Raw genomic sequence first — 6,000 nt, 5'->3', positions numbered from 1 at the left:
CGTTCTGCCTTTCCCCAACGATCAGGGACCTCCTGGTTGTGTCTGGTGCTGCAGTGTTCTTATTGGGTAAAACACCTTTAAATCTAGTGGCTGAGCACATAAAAGACAACCTCCTGATAATATAACATGCAAAAAACGCCACCAAACGGTATTAACGCCACCGCACGTATTTTACGCGAGCGCGCGTTTTTTTACGTAAAAAACACGCACTCGCGTAAAATACGGGTTGGAACTGCGCGTTATTGTACGGACGATAATTGGCCTCATCGGCTTGCCATACACTGGTACTTATTTTCACGTGAGTCTGTGTGGGTCCCATGAAACCAAATTCTGCTTGGGGCTCCAGTCAATTTTGAACCGCCCCTGCGTTTATTCCACTTTGTTTTTTCCTGATTTGATGTGACAAAAACAAGCAAGACATAATGTGGATTTCTTTTTTTTTTCTGGTTTTAAATAAAACTGCTTCTCCTAATTTTAGTCGTGACAGAGCAGCTCTGTGTGAAAGGGGAGGAAACAGGACGAAGCAGAGAGAGGAGTGACTTTCATTCAAAAATAGTTCACTTGATCGCAGCGGCAGCCGCAACCGGTGCAGTAGCTGCTGCGTGCGGGTGTGGAGGGGGGGACAGTATGGCTCTTTGCGGAAATAAATAACGGGACCGGTTGAAAGATAACGTTCCCAACTCAGACACACACACAAAAAAGAGCAAAAGAGCGAGCGAAGAAACTTGACTGAGCCACACGGGGGTCCTGTGTTGATGCGTTTCTGGATGCGAATACCTGCTGAAAATAATCCCGGTGAGTAAAACTCGTCTCGTGTAGCGCGTTTTGAAAACGAACACGTTTAGACAAAATGGAAGCGGACGTTTAAGTGACGCTGGACTTGACGTACAAATCGGCTGGGAGAGCGAAAGGCTCCATCTAGAATCGCCTTTTTGGTTCGCGGGGGGAACGAGGCGAACAGGGAGTTAAACTTTCCAGCAACATGGCGGCTCAGATGTCACAAAAGCTGCCCCGAAAGTTGGCAGAAGTTGAGAGAAGTTCTGGACGGTTACATTTATTTATTTATTAAATTAATGGTAACGGTATTCTGATTAGACGAGTCGTCTACGTGGATTGTTTTTTTTTTTTTCTTTTACCGTAAGGGCTGTCTCTCCCTGCCAAAGAGTAAGTCATGCCCTCTTTTCAAATCAAAACTGGTCCTCATCAGTGGGAGGAACGGAACTCCGTTTAAAAATCGTCCATTTGTCAGACTCCCTGGCTTTCTCTAAAAACCCACCAACTCTGGAGGTTAACTCTAAAGATAATTCAAATCGTCAGGGTGCAATGTTAAATTCGGCTAGCTAATTTAAGCGATAATGTTGCTTGATTTATGTTAAATGTCAGTGTTAAGAGTTTATTTTGTATGACCTGAAGCATATACAGGAGTGTTTCCCAATGTAAGGGTCGACATCCCACTTGGGGGTCACGGATCTAAAGGTGAGCTCCTCTTAAGACATGAAAGTAATTTAAAATAAGCATATACATGTAAAGCAATTGTCACTTTACTCGGTACGATTTGTACAATCAAGTTTCTTGGCTTTAAAGGTGACATACGTTAAGTTTTCAACATTTTCACTGAGATTTTGAGCCATTTTAACATGATAGCTTGACAAAATTACTTCACAGTTACCAGCTGCACATATGTGGCCCCATCCACATGAAGACGACAAGCTTTTTAGTCGGACAGTGAGTCCCGTTCAGACGAAATGGACGTGAAACCGACAGCATTTAAAACCGGCTACCATAGAAGAAAGGTTTGAAGCTGCTCCCACCGCAGCAATGGCTTTGTTTGGACAACCCTATCTTTATAATTGGCTACAAACAGGTGTTTTTGAATATGTAGACCAAGGTAGACCTTGCCTCTACCTTTAAAGCTATAGTTGGTAAGCCTGTTTAGAAACACTTTTTGTTATACTGGGTAAAAATTGTCCTTCCATGCTGAAAGTATTCAATACATTATGTATTCAGAAAAAGGAGGTTAAAAAAATGTGATCTCTTTGGAAGCTACAGGCTTGTAAAAACTCTGACCAATCCCTGCCACTGGGACCGAATGGAAAGAACCAATCGGATGCCTTCATGTCTCGTCCAGCCCTCACCCTCCTCTGTCCCTTGAGTTCTGGGCGTATCTCCTCATCTATTGGTCGTCCCACATGCCAATCATTCTGACACTCTCACGTAACACCAGCATGCGTGCTCGTTCCTTGTTAGTTTCCGCTTGCTGGCTGCGCATGCGCACTTCTAGTGTTTATGTATCTGGTTAGCTTAGCGGTTAGCTTCAGTATTAGCCATTCATTGTAGCTCCGTTGCTCTCACCGGATACTTTGAAGATAGCTGAGAGTTGCAAAAAGCAAACCGCGTACAAGTTTATGAGAATAAGAAGAGGAAGGTCTCAGCAGAAAGAAATAAGACAAGAGTGTAATTGGGAGGCGTTATTTTTCACGCGATCCATCTGAGGAGCGGAAGAGCAAGGTAAGATGGTCTTGCTCATGCAGAGTTGTACAAAAAGCGTCTTAGTATATAGTATTCGGCTCCGTGTGAATGTAGCCTATGATAGAAATCTCTACATACATCCGAAAGGTGCTCTGTTGGATTGAAATCTGGTGACTGCGGAGGCCATTGGCTGGCACTGAACTTACTGTATTATACAGTTTCAGCTTTGTAACATGGTGTATTATCCTGCAGGAAGTAGCCAAATGCACTGTTGGTCTTAAACAGATGGACATGGTCAGAAGGAGTACTTGGCTCCACCTGAATAAATTTAATTATTGCTCCTGTTCCTTAACATTTCATGCTGAAGTAGCTGCAAGAGGAAGCATACAGGCTCCTTTCCAACCTCCTTCATTACTGACTCTTCGGACAGCACTTATCATGGCGAATGCTGACGCACTTCCACTTTGGCTAAAGAGTCCTTACCCAATAGAGGTATTCGGATGGAGCTTTTATTAACACTGTTAGTACTAAGGGACTCAAGTTGTGCCCAGAAAATATTCCCCATCATGAAAAGCCTTGCCATTTAAATGCTGTGTCTAAAATCATGACCAGTGTCCAATGAAAGGGTATGCCACAAATCTTCCAATGGATCATAGACCATTTTCATTCATTCATTCGTTTGTTTTCCTTAATTTATTTGTTTATACGAGACAGCCAATAATGATATCAGTTTGGCCAAGGTAATGTAGAGGCAAATTTTAAAGAAAGGAAACACAATTTAATGATGAAGTAAAACAAAACAAACAAGTTAGGACAATATCAACAAATTAAAATCTATATATTTACTCAACTAGAGCAAAAAAAAAACCTGTCTGATGTGATGTTTCAAGAAGTTTTTAATTTTTTTTTAATTTTTCATAGATCTCAGCAGACCTCACTTTAATTCAAAGACTCTTAGACCTTTGGGTCTGCGTCGCAAAAGGCCCTGTCCCGTTTGGTGTTTAGACTGGACCTGGGAACTTCTAGAAGTTGCTGGTTTGAGTATCTCAAAGCTCTGTGACCTCTGTGAGTGATTAAAGCTCAGTCCCTGAAGACTATTAAAAACCAATAATAAAGTCTTAACATAAATTCTCAAAAAGACTGGAAGCCAAGGGAAGGAAGCTGAAACCAAGGTGATGAAGTCTTGTTGTGTAGCTCCAGTAAGAAGGCAAGTGGCTGAATTTGGGGGTCTTGCAGGAGACTTTCTATCCAGCCCATTTATACAAAGAGTTACAATCGTCTCAATGAGAGGAAGTAAAGGTGACAACTCCTGTCCTAAGCCTTCACCTTCGACGCCATTTTGGAATTATTTGTTACGATTAATAAAGCGTTTTTTTAACCAACTACTGACATATTTAAGATGTTTTCAGCAAAAAAATAAAAATAAAAATGTCAAGTGCTTCTTAAACTGGATCTTGTTTCAAAGCTTTGAAGCATCTAAAATGTACTGGAAACCTCCTTTTTGGTATATTTCAACAAGTTACTGGTTTTGAACTATTGGCACATATTTATGTGCAATGACTGTTCAGGTAGGTTTTCAATATTTCTTTAAATCTGCGTCAAGGTAGTTTGTTCGCTTTCTTATTAAGTTTGGACAGCTAAGTTCACACAAAAAATGTCGAATGGCCACAGGCACCCCTTTCAATGTTGTGATTTCATGAGGTTGTTAAACTATACCGTGAAGCAAGGGTAGCAAACTTATCTGGGGTCGCTATCCTCCACATTTTCAGATGTACCCCTGCTTCAGCAAACCTGGATCAAATAATTTTGTTATTAACAGGCGTCTTCAGAACCTGATAAAAAGCTGAGGAGGAGTCTGTTGATGCAGAGGAGCATCTAAAAGTTGCATGACTCTGAACAATCGAGTTTAAACCCGCTAATTGAGAGTCTACTCAAGTTTTCAACCATGCTTTGTTGCGTAAGTTTGCACTAATGGCAAAATAAATCGTAATCTTTCCACCTCAAACGAGGCACACAACAGAGTTGACTCCTAAGTCTGCAAATTGAGGGCATTGAGACTGGACATAAAGTTTTACTCCATGTGACAATTGTTTTTGAACTTTTTGCGTATTTATTTTTATACATATCTTAGAAAGTTATTAATTAGACAGCATTCTAGTTCAATATTTAAATGCACCCAGTTCATGAACAGGGAATGGGTGATTTTGGCTTGTTAGGGGTAAAGGGCAGAGTGCGAAATATGGGGGGGTCCGGGGGGGCTCGACCCCCCCCCCCCCCCGATTAACCCATGAGACCCCTTGAAAGCCTCAAAAGCAAAATTTAAAGGGGGTCCTAAATTGTGTCAAAAAAATTTAAAATCAAATATTTTTTGTCACTAATGGTCACTAAAATGTTTTTAAGCTCAACATGTCCAGTATTCAATTCAAATTTTTTTTTTCACAAATATGTTCTGTTTTTTGCCAAGTGGAACCAGCCAATCCTGTTTGCGTATGCAATTTAGCCATGTGCGCGCGCAAAACAGAAGAAAGACGTAACGTTGACAACAATTAATACTAAAAAATTTTAAATTTTAGTATTAGGGACTGATCTTATCTGTTGTGCCTGTGCACTTTATCTGTTTCACTGTTGGTGAATGAGAAACATCCTCTCGAATCCTTGTATGTCTGGTGAATGTGAAGAATTGACATTAAAGCTGACTTTGGTTTTGACATTATAATGTTATAGGCCTACTGCATATTGAGAAAATTTAGATCGGTATTGCGCAACAATCGGGAGATGAGGACCCCCCCAAACATTGACAGGTATTTCGCACACTGGTAAAGGGAGCACTTAAATTCAACTAAACAGCTGCATCTCTCTTGTTATAGTGAACAGTCTTTTGTTAAGAGTTCATAAAAGTTCAAACTGTGTGTGTATTGACTTTGCATTTCTTTTGGCTTCAACTTTAAACCCTTAAGCAAGAATTACCGGCTTCAGCAAACGTACCTTCTCAAAGACAGCAGCTAAAAGGTTGATGATGAAACGCGGGGATTATAAGAACTGAGAAGTTGTGCGGATAACTTTTTTTTTTTTTTTTTTCCGCCTGCTGGGTACATATTGTGTTCTTTGAGCAAGAGAAGGTTTTGTTTACACCTAAAACAGGACAAAATGAAAGGGCAAACTAGAATTAGCCATGCATATTTTGTTTTTTTTTCTTCCTGGGATCGACCACCCTTCACCCAATAAGTGGGTAGATCTGCAAAAGAATCTTTGGAAGCGTTTTTGTCTTTATAAACTTTTCTCCAAAATGCAAATGGAACGACCTGAGCTGTTGTTGGTTTACTGCACGGCTGAACCGCGCGACTAGCTTCTCTGTGGGTGGGGAGATAATGGCAGTGAGGATGAAACCTATGATTAGTTTGGTTTATATAACTCCCCAGGAATCAGATTATAGTGAAATGAAAGCGTTTCTTCGTTTTTTGCATGTAGGAGTAATTGCTGTAAAAAGTTCACGGCGGGCCTCACAGCTCTTCAGCCAATTACTTTCTTACA

At 40.8% G+C, this 6,000-nt stretch overlaps 1 protein-coding gene across 4 annotated transcripts in view; it reads left to right on the top strand.

Moving 5' to 3' along the window:
- Positions 1–555: 555 nt before the first annotated feature.
- Positions 556–6,000, top strand: part of dtnba (dystrobrevin, beta a) — a 52,139-nt gene continuing 46,694 nt past the window's right edge. For 3 of the 4 annotated variants that reach the window (XM_036147218.1, XM_036147214.1, XM_036147217.1), the window contains exon 1: positions 557–795. The gene's annotated coding sequence lies outside the window, so the exon portion shown is untranslated. Of the gene's footprint in view, positions 796–6,000 lie in introns of all 4 variants that reach the window. The other variant, XM_036147219.1, reaches the window with a different exon arrangement.

Source organism: Fundulus heteroclitus, chromosome 15, assembly GCF_011125445.2.
Source record: "Fundulus heteroclitus isolate FHET01 chromosome 15, MU-UCD_Fhet_4.1, whole genome shotgun sequence".
Classification (NCBI taxonomy): Eukaryota; Metazoa; Chordata; class Actinopteri; order Cyprinodontiformes; family Fundulidae; genus Fundulus; species Fundulus heteroclitus.
Note: the sequence above shows the minus strand (reverse complement) of the source record. Positions and strands in the feature narration are given on the sequence as shown.